The sequence below is a fragment of the Peromyscus eremicus genome, chromosome 3 (genome assembly GCF_949786415.1).
Source record: "Peromyscus eremicus chromosome 3, PerEre_H2_v1, whole genome shotgun sequence".
Taxonomy (NCBI): Eukaryota; Metazoa; Chordata; class Mammalia; order Rodentia; family Cricetidae; genus Peromyscus; species Peromyscus eremicus.
This window is the reverse complement of record NC_081418.1, coordinates 57830411-57848783: the sequence shown is the minus strand read 5'-3', so window position 1 is coordinate 57848783 and position 18373 is coordinate 57830411. Positions and strand designations below refer to the sequence as shown.

Below are 18373 nucleotides of genomic sequence, written 5' to 3'. Positions count from 1 at the left end.
AAAGAAGCAAGTGTAAGTTGCTGATGTATTTGGATAGAAGCATTTTTACCATGACAGGTTAAAATATTGATAATTGGTATGACTGCTAGGGTCTGTCACATTCTAGAGCACTCTGGGTAGACAAAATTTGTTTTTATTTGCATATGATTGCATTTTCTATCAATCTTATAGATTGTAGGTATACTTCTCAGCATTGAATTGTTTCAGTATACATGAAGGACTAGATGCTTTGTTGGCTAGTGGTGGTCAAGTTGGCTATATCTGGAATTAACTAAAACCTAAGAGGCTGGGCACATCTGGGATTTTTCTCTTTTCTTGTCTTTTTTTTTTTTTTTTTTCTTTTGTTTTTTTGAGACAAGGTTTCTCTATGTAGCTTTGGAGCTTGTCCTGGAACTTGCTCTGTAGACTAGACTGGCCTGGAACTCAAGAGATCCACCTGGGATTAAGGGCATGTGACACTACTGCCCCGAGGAATTTTTTTTTCTTAATTAAATCATTTGACTTTTGATGTGGATCTTTTGAAGTGGGAAGATATACCTACCTGTCTTCGCTCTACCTGGTGACAGTAGAGCCACTTCTTCAGGTTTCCTGTGTGTATTAAAGGCCAGCCAAAGACATCCAGGCTTGTGGACTGAACTACTGGATTTTTGGATTTTCCGTTGGTAGACAGCAATTGTTGGACTAGAGGGACTACAGGCTGTTAAGCCAGTCTTATAAATCTCGTGTGTGTGTGTGTGTGTGTGTGTGTGTGTGTGTGTGTGTGTGTGTATTCAGGCTATCAGTTCTGATCCTCTAGAGAACCGTGATTAATACAGACACATAACTCAATTTCTAGTGTTACAAATTCTCATTCTGAACTCCTCATTACTGAATCTGTTTTTACAGGTCTGTGGGATTTTGCCATACAGATGCATCTTATTAAAAAGTAAATTCGAAATACCTTTCACTCCGCCGCCAGAAATCCAACGGGGAAAAGTGTATACTAAACACATTTCCAATTCCTCTGGGTTGAGATGGGTTGACTCCCAAGATGGTTTCTAACCCTTCACAAATGTTGCAATCTTCCTTACGCTTCCGTGAGACAACATGGGATAAGCGATCTGAACGCGAAAGTTGTTAATAAATAACTTGAAACCTGACAAGTGCCGAGAACCATAAACATGGCTTGGAAGGCCTTTCAGGGAAATCTGAAATCACCGTCATGTCGCTTTTTTCTCCAGTCGCCGGGGCTCTAGGAGCCAGGTTCGCTCGCCAAGGCCGCCGAGGGGCCGAAAGGAACCGTACTAACTTTGTCTGCCTGGTGGTGTCAGCCACGAGGAGCGCGGCCCGCCCGGCAGGACATCCCCCGCGGGGCCCGCCACGCGTCTTCCCCTCCGTAGCGCCCACAGAGCGTGGGACCCCAGGCCCAGGACGTGCACGCCACAGGACGGCGGTTAAAACTGTTACCACCCCCGAGTTTTGAACTATTTCAAACTCGGCTCTGGCGCCCGCCCGTCCCCTCCCCCTCCCGAGAACGGCTCGGCGCCTATTCCCGCCAAGAGCTGGCCCGCCCTCCGGCCGGCTCCCGCCACCCCGACCTCCCCGCCTCCCGCTCGCAGCGGGCTTCGGTCCCGCCAAGCGCCCGGTCCCCCGCCCGCCTGCCCACGGCTTTCCTGAGAGGTAGCCCCACGTTGGCGAAAGAACAAAGACGGCGACCGGGGCGCTTCCACCCAGCAAGCCGCGTCCCTCGGAGCGAGCCCTGTCACTCGCGCACGCGCTGCCGCCGGCGAGCCTCGCGCTCGCGGGGCTGGGGCTCGCCCGGAAGGCTCCCAGCACCCGACGGGCTCTCTGATTGGGCGGGCGCCGTCTGGCCTCCGCCAATCGGGGCGGCGCTTGATTGTGCAGGGGGGGGCCAAATAAAAGCGATGGCGATTGGGCTGCCGCGTTTGGCGCTCGGTCCGGTCGCGTCTGACACCCAGTGGGACATCGAAGGCAGTGGAGTCCCGGCGGCGGCGGCGGCGGCGGCAGCGGCGCGTGGGGGCGGCGCGCGGGAGAGGCGCGGGCTGGCGCGCGGGGCGAAGGTAGCGCTGGCGATCGGCGGCGGGCAGTCAGGGATCTGGAACGCGCCCCGGGGCGGCGGCGGCGGCGGCGGCGGCGACCGCGGGACCTCCGCGCGGGTGCCCGGCCAGTCTCCGGCATCGCCCAAGCGGGGCTCACCCGGGCGCCGCTTTTGTAGGCGCGGAGGGAGGGAGGGCGGGCGACGGGAGACCTTTCCGGGGTGGGGGGTCGTGAGGTGCGGGTCGGTTCACGCGGTCCCACGAGTGGGCTGTGTGGATCCCCGGAGATGCGGGCGGGTGGGAGCCGGGGGTGGGGGCTTGTGTCCGGGAGCCCGATCCCGCCGGGCTGGGGCTGGGGCTGGGGGCGTTCCTGTGGCCGATCGCGGCCGGCAGCTCCGAGCCTCAAGCCTCCTTTGTGTGGCGGGGCGGCGCGAGCGCCCGGGTGGGACGGGACATACACACAAGTTGGTGGGACCGAGCCGAGAGTCCGTACTCAGACAAAGGACAGACTGTGTCTCGGAAGGGGAGGGGAGGACGCGACACTCGGGGCTCCCGCCGCGCGGGTGGGGGCGTGGGGAGGCGCGGCGGGAGCGCGAGTGGGCAGGGCTCGTCCCTGCCTGGCCCTTGCTGGGGGGCGACCGACTAGCGCCCGGCCCTGCGGCTTCGGGACTGCGTGCGCCGAGGAGGGAACTCCCTTAGCCCTGGGGCTGACATTTCCCCGAGAGCCGGGAGTGTCCCACCGCCTGGGGCAGCTGGTGTCCTCGCCGGGCTTTGTGCTAAGTTCGGTGGAAAAGTCGAGCTGTGCTCCCGTCTCTCGGTTGTGTTGGCGTGGAGGGCTTTCTGCCGAGTTCTCACTTCATTGTACATCCCCCCTGCACGCACCAGATCTGGGCCGCGGGGCTACTTTTTGAAAATGGGAGAAATTGAGAAAGCACGGGCTTTCGGAAAACTTGGTGAAAGCCTTGTGAGTTCCACTTTCTAAAGAATCGTTATCTTAAAAAAAAAAAAAATACGGGCCGTTTTGGCCAACTTGTGTTCGTCTGAGAATGGCGACAGGTGCTAACGAAATCAACTGTCATTTACTCAGCGATTATCCCCCAAATCTCCAGGGGTTGAATGTGGAAGAGATGATAGAACTAGATGGTCGAAATAAAATGCTCATGAGAAATGTGGGTTTAGACTGTAGAGTTGACAGTTTCTTCTTAGTGGGTCATGTTTTCCTTGAACAATAGCTTTGGTGAGTCAGAAAAGACGTTTGTTGCCTAAGAAATTCGAACGTATTCTGGTCACAATTCAATGAAACTTCCTTTGTTTATCACATAGGAGCTGTAGAATCTAAATTGACGTAGAAGTCTGTCTTTGATATTTAACATACTTTACAACAACAGTTTCAAGAAAATCGTTATCAATTTAATTTATGAATTTATGGAGTTTTAATGTCACATAAAACATTTGAAAAATATTTTAAAATACTAATGCTGTCACAGTTGAATGTAATTTATATTTCTGGCGATTTTAAAATTTATTTTCTATTACCTTTCACTAATGAACATTAGCAGTGAATTCCTATTTAGAAATAAAATATAAAGCAGTATAATTCTAAGTAATTATTCATAATTTTATTTGCAAGAACATGGAAATATTTAGGTTATAATTTAATTTCCTGTTCTTGTTCTCTCAAGTTGGAAAAGGATTGGATTCTGGTCGTAAATGAAAAGAATCCTTCCTTTTCTCTTTCGAGGTGTGTTAGAGGATGAGATATTTAAAGTCCCAGAAACAATTAGGAAAATTGCATCCTAAATTTTTATTTTGATGGGACTTGAATATATTTCTTTATTAAAAAACAAAGAAAAGAAAAGCACAGGCTCTTCTTACGGCATTGTTTTATCTGATGAAAACCTAAAGTGTGTCTGCTGACTTACAGCTTCATACAAATGGAGACAAAGAAATGCAGTGTCGAATCTCCATTGCTTCTGCTTTGTAGAGGGGAGCATCCCAGAACAGACATTCCAGGTGCTGCTTTAAGTGTTGAAACTGTAAAATAATGTTTCTATTTATATGAAAATCCCACTGATAATCTCATTCAGTATGGTGTGAGCTAGTTGTGTAGAATTTTGGTAGAAACTTGGGTGTTAGAATTACAAAATTCCACTTTGCCTGAACATGTGATTTGTTCTGTAGTTGACATTTGCTGTCCTGTACTTGCCACAGATATTTCTTAAAACCTCTTTGAGAAATTGGTAAGATTTTTGCCTTATGTTTTGGTAGGATTGAGAGTGTGTTTAGGCAGTCTACATAGTTATAGAAAAGAAAGCCACTTGTTGATTTAGTGTAGTTAGAAGGGTTCTTTTTGATACTGATTTTCTCTTGCATGGATACATGTAACCATTATCTTAGTGTTGGTCATTTAAAGGTTTTAGGCAGATTTCCCAAATCACAGAATTTTCCCAAACCCCAAATTCTTTTGCTTTAGGATGCCCTTCATACTTTGAGGTTATATGCTCAAGAAGTTTAACTTTATTTCATTCTTAGCCCTTAAATAATAAAGAAGAAAGTTGATTTGCTTTTTAAAAACCAACAAGGAAAATTTCCTCTGCCGATACAATGAATTATGGTCTAATCAGAAATGGTTTATAATTAGCTTTGAAGTCTTTATGTCAGTATAGACGGTGAAGAGTTTTTCTGTGAATTACATAGAAGTTATGGGTTGGTGAAATCTTTACAGTGGAGCATGGGTAGAAAGGAACAATACATTATTAAATCAGGAGAAAGATCCATCAGATTGTGTGCTTTATTTTGGAGAGGCCATCCCAGAGTTCCTAGGGTGTCAGGGTGTCGTCCCCCCCCCCTTTTTTTTTTTAGTTTCTCCATATAACAGTCCTGGCTGCCCTGGAACTCTTTGTAGACTAGAGATCCACCTCCCTCTGCCTCCCAAGTGCTGGGATTGAAGGCATGCACCACCACTGCCCGGCTTCCCAAGCACGCTGATGTCTCAGGGCTTTATTCATGCTTTTATTATAGCATGTATCAAATTGTTCGCTTGTTTATGTGTCACTGTATAAGTGCCTTGGGACAGAGGTTCTATCCCAGTTTTGTTTGTATGTCTAATTCCTAGGTTGGTAGTTTCCAAAGACTAGGGATTTTAATACTCAAATGAATTAAGGAGATTGGAAAGATACAGTGAAATAATTGGGCCTTTGAGTGCTGGGCTTATAGGCACATGCCACCATGCCTCACTTTTCTTTCGTTGAGATCAGGTCTTGATTTGTAGCTGTGGCTGACCTAGAATTTGAGGTCCTCCTGCTTCAGCCTCTTGAGTTTATAAATGTGTAACCACCGTGCTCTGCTTTTCCTTTTTTCTTTTTTTGAGATAGATCTTGCTGCACTGTTCAGAATGGCCTCAAACTATTGGTTGTCAATGATCTTCCTGCCTTAGCCTCCTGAGTAGCTAAGCTTATAAGCATGTGTCGCTGTGCTGTGCTTGAAGGTGGCAGGTCTTTTAACTGAAAGATATATTGTTGGAATTAATAAGTTCTTTACTGTAATAATTTCAGGTAGGTTTTGAACCTAAAACTGAAGGAAGCAGTGACAGTGTAATTATGTCACTGATTGGGTTATTCTTCACCATTCTTTTATGGTCCTAGATACTGCTGTGTGCTCTGCAACCCGCTCTTGATTCCTTCTCAATGGCAAAAGTAGAGATAAATCTAGCAGTATCTCAGAAGTTAGAGCTCATACATTTGTTTTTTCTTTTTAAAAATTTTGTTGAGCTGTCAAGATAGCTCAGTGCTTGCAGCCCAGTCTGATGATCTGAGTTTGCTTCATCCTGGACCAACATGGTGGAGAGAACTGTTTTGCAAGGTGTCCTTTGACCACCACACCATACCACACACACACACACACACACACACACACACACAATTTAAAAATTAATTTATTTGTTTGTGTGAGTACATGAGCATGCGCTCACCAGAATTGAATTTCCAATCCATTGGTGCTGGAGTTACAGGGATGCCTGGCTTTTATCTGGGTGGTGATCAGAATGCAGGTCCTCATGATTGTGTAGCAAGACTCATAACTGATGAGCCATCTCTTCAACCTAATTAGCTAATAAATTTCTAAAATGGCTACATAGTTCCATACCATAGCAGGGTATACCTCTGTGACACAAAAGTATGGCAGAAACGAAGTGAAATAAGGAATTTCTGCATAATGAACTCAGGCACTGTATAATGAAGTTTTGGTCAGTGAGACCATGTATATGAGCATAGTAGTACAAGATTATTGTTTAATGACATTGTAGCTGTTTAGTTTGTATAAGTATACTCCAAGTGTTACAAATGTATCTCTGTCATTAAGCCATTTGTGACTGTGATATTAAAGTGTCTACTATTGCTGTATTTCTTAAAAATAGTAGTGATGTGTTAATTTATTTTTAACTCATTTATCAGCAGATGACCAAACAAAATACAGATGACCAAAGCATATATACAGTAAGATATTCTGACATAAAAGGAGTGAAATTCTGATACATGCTATAAAATCTTACATGAACTTTGAGGACCTTCTGCTAAGTGAAATAAGCCAGAAACAACTTTTTGTTTACTTTTAAGATGCATTTATGTTTATTTGATGTGTTTTAGTGTTTATTTGCATGTATGTATGTGTACCATGCTTCTGCCTGGAACCCATGGAGGCCAGAAGAGGGCCTTCCTCATATCCACTGGCCCTGGAGTTACAGATGGCTTTACGAATTGCCATGTGGGTATTGGAAACAGAACACAGGTCCTCTGGAACAGCAGAAAGCTCTCTTAACTGCTAAGCCATCTCTTTGGCTCATATTTATTTTTTTACTTAATTTTTTTTTTAATTCTTAAAAATATAAGCTGGGCGTGGTGGCGCATGTCTTTATTCCCATCACTTGGAGGCAGAGGCAGGTGGATCTCTGAATTAAAGGCCATCCTAGTTTACAAATTGAATTCCAAGGTAGCTAGGGCTGTTACACAGAGAAACCCTGTCTGGAAAAAAACAAAAAACAAAACAAAACAAAGCAAAAAAGATTTAAAAATAAACAAGTAATTACATCGTTTTCCCCTTTCCTCTTTCCTCCCTCTAGTTCCTCCCATGTACCCCTCCTTGCTCTTGCTCATGGTCACTTTCTTTGTGTGTGTGTGTGTGTGTGTGTGTGTGTGTGTGTGTGTGTGTGTGTGTATTTACTTAAACATATAAACACAACCCGCTCAGTCCATTTAGTGTTATTTGTATGATTTCATTTGTTTTTGGATAACCAGTTAGGGTGCTCATCCCTGGGGAAGATTCTCTCCTACTCTCAGCATTCTTCAGTTGCCTGTAGTAATTTGTTTAGGGGTGGGGCCCTGTAAGATTTCCTCTTCCATGTTAATATGTCTATTGGCGGTGTACTTCTTCAGGCCTTATTTAGGCAGTTGTATTGTTGAGATATCATAGGTGAAGACGCTTCCTTGTCACTTCTAGGAGACAATCTCACAGCAGACTAGAGTCTTCCTGCCCCCTCTTCTGATGCCTTAGGTGCAGGAGCTGTATTGTCCATGTGTCAGTTGAGGCTGGGCACCATAGGATCACTTCTTCTCTGTACTTTGACTTGGTGTGGTTTTCTATAATGTTTTCTGTCTGTTGCCAAGAGAAGTTTCTTCAGTGAATGCTGAGACCTGTGCTTATCCCGCTAGGCTCTGGTGCAAGAGGTGCAGGACCTAGATGAGCTGCAAGGGTGACTGCATGCCTGGATGCGGCATGAGAAGGATCTCTTTTTTTGAGACAGGATTTCACACTAGAGACCTTGCTGGCCTGAAACTTGCTATATCAGCCAGACTGGTCTCAAACTTTGGATGATCTTAATGCTTCCTCCATCTGAATGCTAGTATTTGTAGGCATGCACCACTATACCAGCCTTGAGACAACTTTCTATGTGTGAGTGGGTATTTATAGAGAGCCCAGAGGTTGACATCAGATGTCTTTCTCAGTTATTTTTTCATCTTATTTTTGGATAAGATACCATACTTGAAAGAGACAGTCTTTTAAACCGTACATTATATGGAGCTCACTGCTTGAGCTAGGCTGTCTTCTAGTGTAGGGATTACAGACATTTATTGCCAAATCCAAGCTTTTTTGTTTTGTTTTGTTTAGTGTGGGTGCTGGGGATCTGGACCTGGGTCCTTATGCTTGCATGGCAAGCACTTTATTGACTGAGCGACCCTTATAACCCCCTTGAATTAACTTTTTACAAGGCTGAGTATGTAGCTCATTAGGTAGAATGCTTGCCTAGCATGCATGAAACTGGGTTGGACCCTAGCACTGCATAAAACCAGCTGTTACAGTACCGCCTTTAATTTTAGCAAATGGGGGCAGGTGGATCATAAATTCAAGGTGATTCTCAACTTCAGCTGTGTGAGAACTCATTTTCAAAACAACAGGGCCTACGGTAAGATGGCTTAATGGCTGTACAGGTGCCTACAGCCAGGACTGATGACTTGAGTTCCGTCTCGGGGACCCATGTGGCAGAAGGAGAGAATCAGCTCCCCTAAGCTGTTCTCTGACCTCTGCGTATGTACTGTGTGAATGCACATGCCCATACACATAATACGTGTACACACAAAAAAATATAAAAAATGTAATTAAAGGAAAATAAAAAAAACCCTCAAAAACTTTTAAAAGCCCTTTCAAAAAGGATTTATTTTTGTTATTTTTAATTATGTGTATGCGTGTGGGTATGTACACGTGAATGCAGGTGACCCCAGAGGCCGGAGATGTTGGATTCCCCTGGAACTGGAGCTCAGGCAGTTGGGAACTGCCTGATATTGGTGTTGGGAATTGAACTTGGGTACAGAACTTGGGTTCATGCTCTTTCTTAACTGCTGAGTCCCTTTAACAACTTTTATAGAAAACAGAACCCAAATGATCCCATTTATATGAGGTAGCTAGAATAGGCCACTTCTTAGAGACTGAGTAGAGGTTATCAGTGCTGAGAAGATAGGTAAATGAGCTACTGTTTAGTGAATAGAGTGTTTGTTCAGAATTATGAGTTAAGATAGTTTAACAGTATATTGAATATATTTAGTCAGCCTTCTAGATCTAGATTCAGTTATCTGCTTGAAAATACTACCAGAAATAATTTGTGTTGACTGTGGAACAGCCATGTTTTCTTGCTACTTTTCTCTAAGTAATACAGTGTAACAGCTGTATACATAGTGTTTGTACTATATTGGGTAGTATACATAATGCAGAGATGATCTGAAGCATATGGGATAGCTAGGTTTTGGGGTATGGGACGCTGAGGTAAGAGAATCCCTTGTTCTTGAGTTTCAGACCAGCCTGGGCAAAACAGTGAGACCCTATCTCAAATCAACAGCAGTGGGTCAGTGAAATGACTCATTTAGGTAAAGGTGCTTGCTGCCAAGTGTGACGACCTGAGTTTGATTCCTGGAGCCCATATGATGTTTCAGGTGGTTGGGAGCTGCCAGACTTGATTGCTGGGAACTGAACTCAGGCCTTTGCAAGAACAGTATACATTCTTAATATCTGAGCCTTTCCAGCCTCCAAACATCTTCTAAATATAAATGGCAACCGCTATTTTATTTGTTTAAATTTTTTTTATTATTTTTAGTTGTGCGTGTAATTGTGTATGGATATGTGCACTTGAGTGCTGGAGGAGGCCAGAGGTGAATTCTCCCGGGCTGGAGTTTTAGGCTGCTAGGAACCAGACTCAGGTCCTTCCAGTCCTCTGCGGGAATTGCTCATGCTCTGAGCCACTGAGCCATCTCTCTAGCCTCTCATCTATTTTTAAAGGTATTTTATTTGACAATTACACACACACACACACACACACACACACACACACACACACACACACGTACGTACGTGTATTTTGTTCATATTTACTCTATTACCCTCTCTTATCCCCCTCCCTTCCCTCTTCCCCAACAAGTTCCATTCCTGCCTTTGCCCCTCCCCCCTTTGAATAGCTTATTGAGCTTAATTAGGGTTGGCTGCATGGACATGCATGTGGGATTTACTGGAGCATGGACAACTTAACCAGTATCTACACAACTGAAGAAACCTTCTTTAGTAACCATTAATTTCCAATAGCTCCTCAGCTAGGGATGGAGCCTCATAAGCTCCATTTTCATTTTTTGAGACAGGGTCTCATGTAGCTCAGGCTAGCCACCTTTGAATTCAGATCCAAGTGCTGGGATCAGAGTTATTTGCCAACATGGCCAGCTACTTTATTTTATGTAGAAAATAATGACAAGGGCTGGAAAGAGAGCTAGTGAGGGTAGAGAAAGATGAACTTGGGCATTTGGACATTGGATTTTGATTTAAAGTTCTGATCTCCCTCCACTTCTTGTTTGTTTAGGGCAGCATAGGGAATCCAACCTAACTTCCTGTTTGCTGCCACTGGGCTACACACCCCAGTCTACACGTTGTTTTACGTAAGGTCTGCAAATTAAGAATATTAACTTTAAAAAAGTTGTAAAACATTGCTACCCCCTCAAGACAAAAATTATGTAAGGGAGACGGCTGTGTCCTCTTCCAGCCTAGAAGACTTGCCAATGTAGCAGCTCTGCAGAGGAAGAGTTGATGTCCTTTTCAGCACGTGCTGCCTTTGTAAAGTGGAGTGGGCTTTTAAGTGTGGCTCTCTAATCCTGTCCTCTGTTCTTCTCTGACAGACTTCAAATGAAGTGGTCACCCTTATATATCCTTTGTCTTTATTTTTATTTTTTTAAAAACTGTGCGTATGCCTTTGCTTGTGTCATGGTGTGTGTGTGGACTCAGAGAACGACTTACACAGCTGGTTCTCTCCATCCACCTCTATGCGGGTTTTGGACTCAGGTTGCCAGGTGTGTGCAGCAGGAGCCTTACTGGATGAGCCGTCATGGCGTCCCTCCCCCCAGGTGTCTTTTGAACACTTGAAGGAGAGCTTCCTTTTTGAGGTGGTGCACATTCCAAGCTTTTAGTATTGTCACATGACTTCCTAGAAAGGCATTCAGTTTTCGGTTAACAGTTACATTGTACTGAACTGTGATTTAGATACAAGGCGTGGGTGTGGAAGGTACAGTTGGAGGGGTTTTGGCAAATGTATATATACGCCAGCACTGCCACCTCATTCACAGTGCACCACTGCCGTCACCTGTCCCACAGCCCCTCAACTACTGATCAGAGTTGTTCTGCCCCGGGAATTTACATTAATAGAGTAGATAGACTGTGTTCTTTTGTGACTGGCTTCTTCCAGTATATTTATTAAAACTTAGAGCGTTCCGTTACATGAATTTTCTAGTTTTTTTTTTTTCCCCCTAGTCTATTGATGGATAAATGGGACTCTTTAGTTTTTGGCTATTAAGTAAAGTATCACGTGGTAAATACTGATTTCACTTCATAAGAGACTGCCAAGCTTTCCCAGGATGGTTGTGCCATTTATGTTGGCAGTTTCAGTTCCAGGGGAAATTGCACAGGGGCTACAGTGGCCCCAGTCCTCACTGGCTTTGCTATTGGGAGTCTTTCAATGATGGTCGTCTTGGCTGGGTCAGAGAGATGCTTCAACACTTAAGAGCACTGGCTGGAGGACCTGGTTCAATTCCCAGCACCCACGTGGCAGCTAAGAGCGATCACTAAGTCCACTCCTAGGGGATCCAGTGCCCTCTCTGGTCTCTGCAGGTGTTTCACACACAAAGTACACATACATACATGTCAGCAAAATGAGCCATAAAATTAAAAATAAATGATGGCTATCTGATACGTTAATTATCTTATAGTAATTTTGATTTTCTGAGGCAAGGTCTCACTCTGGCATAGGCTTGCCTAGAACTTACTGTAGTCCAGGTTGCCTTTAAATTTCATCCTCAAATATTTGATTGTGTTATACTATTTTCATTCTGTAAAATATCAGCCTGTTCTTTGTGACACCTAATTTTGTCCCACCAAAATATTTAGCTTTCTGTAAGAAATGCATTGCCTGCTGGGCAGTGGTGGTGCACGCCTTTAATCCGGGAGGCAGAGCCAGGTGGATCTCTCTGTGAGTTTGAGGCCAGCCTGGTCTACACAGCAAGATCCAGGACAGGCACCAAAACTACACTGAGAAAGAAAGGTATTGCCCTTCCTTCTTGTGTAATGGAGCTACCTCTGTAGGTGGTCATACCATTGTTGAGCTTAATTTTGCCATGTCTGCAGATTCAAGTAAGAAACTTGTAAAGCTAGCATTCTGGGTAATGTACAGAATAAACATTATTTATCTCCATCAGTCAATCAGTCATTCAGCCTGTCAAGTCTTCATACTTGTTTATAGGAAATACAGCTCCTATGAAGATACCCAAGGAAGCTAAGCATATGCCTTTAATCCTAGCACTGCCTCCAGGGAGGCAGAGGCAGGCGGATCTCTGAGTTTGAGGCCAGTCTGGTCTATTCTATAGAGGGAGTTCCAGGACACAAGAGAAACCCTGTCTGGAAAAACAAACAAACAAAGAAAAAAAAGAAAGATAAGGAATGAAAAGATTGCCATGAGATAATCATTTGCTTTTTTTCTGGATTATTTTACTATTTTAACATGTCAAGATGCTGTATAGTCTGTGGTTCAAAATACTTTCCATATCCCAGGGGAATTAGAAGGCTCTTCAGTTCAGAGACATGTGTTGCTCAGTTTTTCTCATTTGCAGTCCTTTCACTTAAAAAGTTCATCTTCATGGCAGAACGTAGAAAGGGGCTTTGTACATGGAGGCACTAAGGAGAGACAGGACAGGTTTACATTGGCCAGAACCCTGCAGACTTGAAAGCTCTTTTCTGTAGCAGAAACTCAAATCGTTGTATATTTATTTTTTCATTTAAAAAGTTCTTTAATCCATGACAAACATCTTCTAAAAATTGAGACGTGGTGCTTCACTGAAAAAAATCTAGTCCCCTGGCCCAGCACCATAATGCATCCACAGCTGGCTAGAAGAGTCCCTCATCTGGGCCTGTGTTCTCCTGTGGGCCACTGGGCATCTATGCTTAAAAACCCAGAGCAGTGGTCACTGGGTAACACACACCCAGGAGGCCCAGAGCAGTGGTCACTGGGTAACACACACCCAGGAGGCCCAGAGCAGTGGTCACTGGGTAACACACACCCAGGAGGCCCAAAGGCCCCCAAATTCCCAAATTCCCCAGGAGCAACTATTTCCCACCCTCCCACTGGGAAGACTCTAAGAGGTTAATCCGTCTTTATTGAAGGCCAGCCCATACTTCGTTTGTTGGATTAGCCATGTCCACCTGCCCTGGCTGAGGCTCAGACAATCATCTCCAGCTGCTGGGCATACTCCATGATCTGTTTGGCCTTCTCAATGGAGAGGATGATAGTGTCTTCTGGCTTCTTCTGCTGGCCGGCAAAGCAGTAGTAGTTGTTAGGGCCTAGGACCCAACCTCACTTCTTGGCATAGTCTGTCATCTTTTTGGGTGTGTTGAAGAAGAGGATTTGGATAGCTTCAGCAAAAAGGATCGAATCATTATTTAAATATTGCCCTTCTTCCTGAATGTAGAGTCTGTAAGGGGGATCCAGCAAATGGGATTTACATGGCCATTCTCTACCACATAGTGAATTTTGCTAACTTGTTATTTTATTATTACAAGAATTTCATTTAAGTACTCATTAGACTGTTGATTAAAGCCAGAAAGTTTTAGAGATCCCAGCCATGAAAAAAAAGGGGCAGGAGATGGATGGATAAAGAACCTAATTGACAATTCTGCAAACTTACCTAGTGATCAAGTGTATTCATAGGAACCAAACTTAAGCAAAGTGTTTCAAGTTATCTTCAGTGAGTTAAATAAAGTGTCAACAAGACAAAACATTTTATCTGTTTTAGTGCCTTTTCTTGTTTTAAACCACAAAAACCCAGAAGGCTGGAAAAGAAACAAACCAAAACTAAGTGAGATAGTTGCTGTTCTTTAAGGAGTGGGAGAGCTGCCATCCATGTCACTGAGGTCTCCTCGTGTTTGAGGTTAGAGTCTGTGGTGAAGTTTAAGTGTATGTAGTGTGTAGACATGTGAGTGTAACCATGTGCCTGTAAACGATAGAACTCATTGTTGAACCTCTACAGTGCCTACTGTAGATGAAATCCCTAAGTGAAGCACTACTCTTTAAATTGCTAAAAAACAGCACAGAACAGTGCTGGGGATATAGTTTGGTGATTTAAATATGTGCTTAGTATACACAGATCCCTGGGTTAAGTCCACAGTACCACAAACAAAACCAAAACAAAACCATGTTTCTATTTTTATTTTTTAGAAAGAAATATATGTTAAAACACTTACATACTTCTACGTGCCTGTGTTGTGCCTGTCCGTATGTACTGCATCCCATTGATGCAGGAGCCTGCAGAGGTCAGAAGAAGCATATGATCTTCTGGAACTGGAGTTACAGATGATTGTGAGCTGCCATGTGGGTGCTGGGAACTGAACCTCTGTCTTGTGCAACAGCAATGAGCATTCTTAAATGATGAGCCATCTCTCTGGCCCCTATTTGTTCATTTGTGTTTTTTTTTTTTGTTTTGTTTTTTGTTTTGTTTTGTTTTTTGAGATAGGGTCTTACTGTATAACCCTTGGCTGGCTTGGAACTTACTGTGTAGGCCAGGTATACTCAAACTGACTGATTCTCCTACCTCCCTGCCTACTGAGTGCTGGGTTTACAGACATGTTTACCATTTTTTAAAAAGATTATTTTTGATTAGATGTATGTGCATGTCTGTGTGAGGAATATATACATAAGTGATGGTGCTTGCAGAGACCAGAGGCATCATAGCCCCTGGAGCTTGTGTGCAGTTGTGAGCCACCTGACATGCATGCTGGGAACTGAACTTGGGCCCTTTGTAAGAGCAATAAGTACTGTTAACAGTTGAGCCATCTGTCCAGCCCATATGTTTACTATTTTAAAGTGTATGGTTCTGTAATGTTAAATATATTCACACTAATGTGTAACATATCTTTCGAACTTTTATCTTTTGTCCACAACCTTTGGAAAGTACTTTTTTACTTTTTGTTTCTGTGAATTTTTTGATTCATAAGTTGGTGTGAAAAGAATCGTGTTTTGGGCTGAGTTTCAAATCATTATAACTAGGCTCAAACCGTTAATTAATCAAAATTGATTACCATTACAGTCAACACATTTTTTTGCAAGCAATTTGTTTATTTGTTTGTTTGTTTTGAGACAGGGTCTAGCTATATAAGGCTGGCCTGAAGCTTAGAGATAACCCTCTGCCTCTGCCTTCTGAATGTTGAGATTAAAGGTATGTACCACCATGCCTGGAATAGAAATAAATTTCATTCTTTCTATAGTGTATAAAACAAAACAAAAAAAACCTTGTGCTCCAGTGTATGGATTATAATGCATCAGGATTAATTCCTGAGTTTTCAATAATGCATTGATGTCTCATTAAGGAAAGAAATAAAAGTACTTCTCTTCGAGTTGGTTAATCAAGAGAGTGGTTATTCTACTTCATACTGTCTTCTGTCCTCTGTCTATTGCATGAGTCTGAATCTGTACCAGCCCGAAGGGCTGTCTTGTGAATCTCTCCCTGTGTCTGTTGTATGAGCTGTGTATCTGTCCTATCAGCTGTATAGGTAGGTCTCTCCTAATGAAAAGCTTCACTCTGTATTTATTGAAATGCACAGAAAGCATCACATGGTGAAGGAATAGGATGCTTGAAAGAAATCTTTAACAGAGTTTTACAAGGGATTAAGTGACTGGCTCCAACTGACCCAGATAACAAATAACATTGCTTATCAACCAATAACTGCAAGTAGTAGCTTTCAACCTTTATGGCAGAGTTTAGGAAGTTGCTTTCAACTTCTGTATTTGCTGCTCTCAGGAAATGACATACATGTATAACTCTGGGTCAGGGGCATGGAAGAGGACATAACTTAAGATTCCAGCCATGTATTAGGTTGTAAAAGTTGATTGCATGGGAAATCCAGGGTAAGCAAGGTTGGTTGTTACATTGTTCTCTTGAAGGCAGGTAAACAGTTTGAGTACACAGTAGGCTAGCAGTCTTAAGTGACCTCAAGGTATATTATTAACTTGGGTGTGAGGTCCAGCAGAAGTTCCAGCAGTCTCTTAGGATGGAAGAGATATTTTCAGAATTGCTACACTCTGTGATTTGACAAACTTTTGGAAAATATTTCTTGCATCCTGGCTGTGGAAGTGTTTTCCCTCCAAGAAGTTGTTGAGGTACTTGGTGAAGTGGTGGTTGATGAGTGAAAGGTCAGGTGAATAAGGTGGATGAGGTAAAAGTTCATAGCCCAATTTATTCAACTTTGGAAGTTTTAGTTGTGTGATGTGCAGTCGGGTGTTGCTGTGGAGGAAAATTGGGCCCTTTCTGTTGGCCGGTGCTGGCTGCAAGGGTTGTAGGTTTGGGTGTATGTGGTTGATTTGCCGAGCACACACATCTTGGACATAAAGATTTTTTTCCAGGATTCAGAAAACTGTAGTGGATTGCACCATGACCATAACCTTTTGGGGCAAGATTGGCTTTGGGCATTACTTTGGAGCTTCTTGGTTGTTCATAATCGTCCTTTTTTTTTGCATATCACAGTCAGATGGGGAAATAGATGCATAGAGTAAGAGAGGAGAGCAGCGTTGACTTTTTCTCAGCTCATGAGGTACCCATTTACTGAATGCTTTCACCTTTGCAGTTTGTCTCAAATGCAGATGACCTTTGGCCGGTCTGCACTTAGTTCTGTGGCAGCAGTGTCTTGTGTGGTTGTAGGAGGTGCTTCAGTCATTGTTCTCAGTTGGCTTTACCAGCTTCCCAAGCCAGTCACTTCGTTCCTCATTTTCCAGGCTGCATCTCCTTTGCAAATCTTGTTGGACCTCCAGATACACTCTTGAGCAGTTACTAGGTGAAATGTGTGTTGATATTTCAAGCTGTCTTTGTTGCTTTATGACCCATTTTGAACTTGAGTAGGAAAATCTCTTGAATTTACTTTTTGTCTAATATCATTTCAAGTAGTACAAAATTAATCTAAATAGCAAGTCATCGAAAAAGACTTAAAGCAAGAAGTACACATTAAAATGATGTATAACAGAACCACATTTATTTAACAATGTGTTACAGGAACACAGGACAAATTTCAACAAGTTAAAAACTGAAATTACCTTTGCATCAACCTAACACTTTAGTTACTTTGTGTGAATGGAAATCGCTGATTATCTGTTCTCCTGTGGATTGGCTTGTTTTGCTTAGTGTAATGTCCTTGAGGTTCATCTTGTTGTAGGGTGTGTCACATTTCCTTTTTTTTTAACTGAAAAAAAATGTGATATTCTTATCATAACTGCTCCTCTCCACCCATCTGACTCCACACCTTTCTATATGTGTCTTTAGAAAGCAAACAGGCAAAAAACAACATAAAAACAAAACAAAAAACAAACAAACAAACAAAAACCCCAGAATTGTCTTTTTTAAAGGCATTTTACTATTCCATGATATACATAAACTGTGTTTTAAAATCTATTATATCATGTGCCAGTGGACATATGGGTAGTTTCTACCTTTTGGCTATTTTTAATAGTGCTGCAATGAATGTTGGACAAATTCTTCCTACTGCTCTGAATTTCTTCCCTCCTAACCCTTCTGCCTTGAACTCTGGATCCTCTTGCTTTTACCTCCCACATGCTGAGATTCCAGGCCTTTGGACTATACCTGTGTATGGTAGGAATTCCTTTGGTTATGTATTCATATGTGAGACTGTTGGGTCACAAGGTAATTCTCTCTTTAATTTTTGAGGAACTTTTCAGCACTATTTTCTATGAGTACACTATTTTATACCCCCACCTTAACACACCTCCTCCTACACAAAAGTTTCAGTTATGTAGCCCAAACTGGCCTTGAACTCAGTATGTAACCCAGGGTGACCTTAAATTTATGGTTACCCTCTTGTCTCAGCCTCCTAACTGTTGGGATTACATGTGTGCACCACTATACCTGCTAAGTATTTTGGAACCGAGTCTCCCTACTTCTCCCGTGCTCATCTTAAACTCATGATCTTCTTGCCTCCATCATCTCCAGGGTACTAGGATTGCTGGTGTGTGTTGTCATTTCCAGTTTACTTTCTGTTCTTTGAATAGTGGTCCTCCAAATGAGCATGTAAGTTTTGTTGTTTTTAGACAGGGTCTCACTGTGTAGCTCTGGAACTCAATATATATTCCGACTGACCTGGAACTGGAAGAGATATGCCTGCTTCTGCCTTCTAAGTGCTGGTGTAATACCACTGTGCCTGACTTGCTTGTTTTGATTTGCACTAGAGCTTTTCAACATCTTTTCACATGCTTTTGCTCTTCAATATTT

General features: G+C 43.1%; 1 protein-coding gene across 9 annotated transcripts in view; it reads left to right on the top strand.

Annotated features, from left to right (window-relative positions):
- Nucleotides 1-1974: 1974 nt before the first annotated feature.
- Nucleotides 1975-18373, top strand: part of Ezh2 (enhancer of zeste 2 polycomb repressive complex 2 subunit) — a 67145-nt gene continuing 50746 nt past the window's right edge. For 6 of the 9 annotated variants that reach the window (XM_059257675.1, XM_059257679.1, XM_059257674.1 and 3 more), the window contains exon 1: nt 1975-2060. The gene's annotated coding sequence lies outside the window, so the exon portion shown is untranslated. Of the gene's footprint in view, nt 2061-3902; nt 4050-18373 lie in introns of those variants that run through there. The other 3 variants (XM_059257680.1, XM_059257678.1, XM_059257672.1) reach the window with 2 other exon arrangements.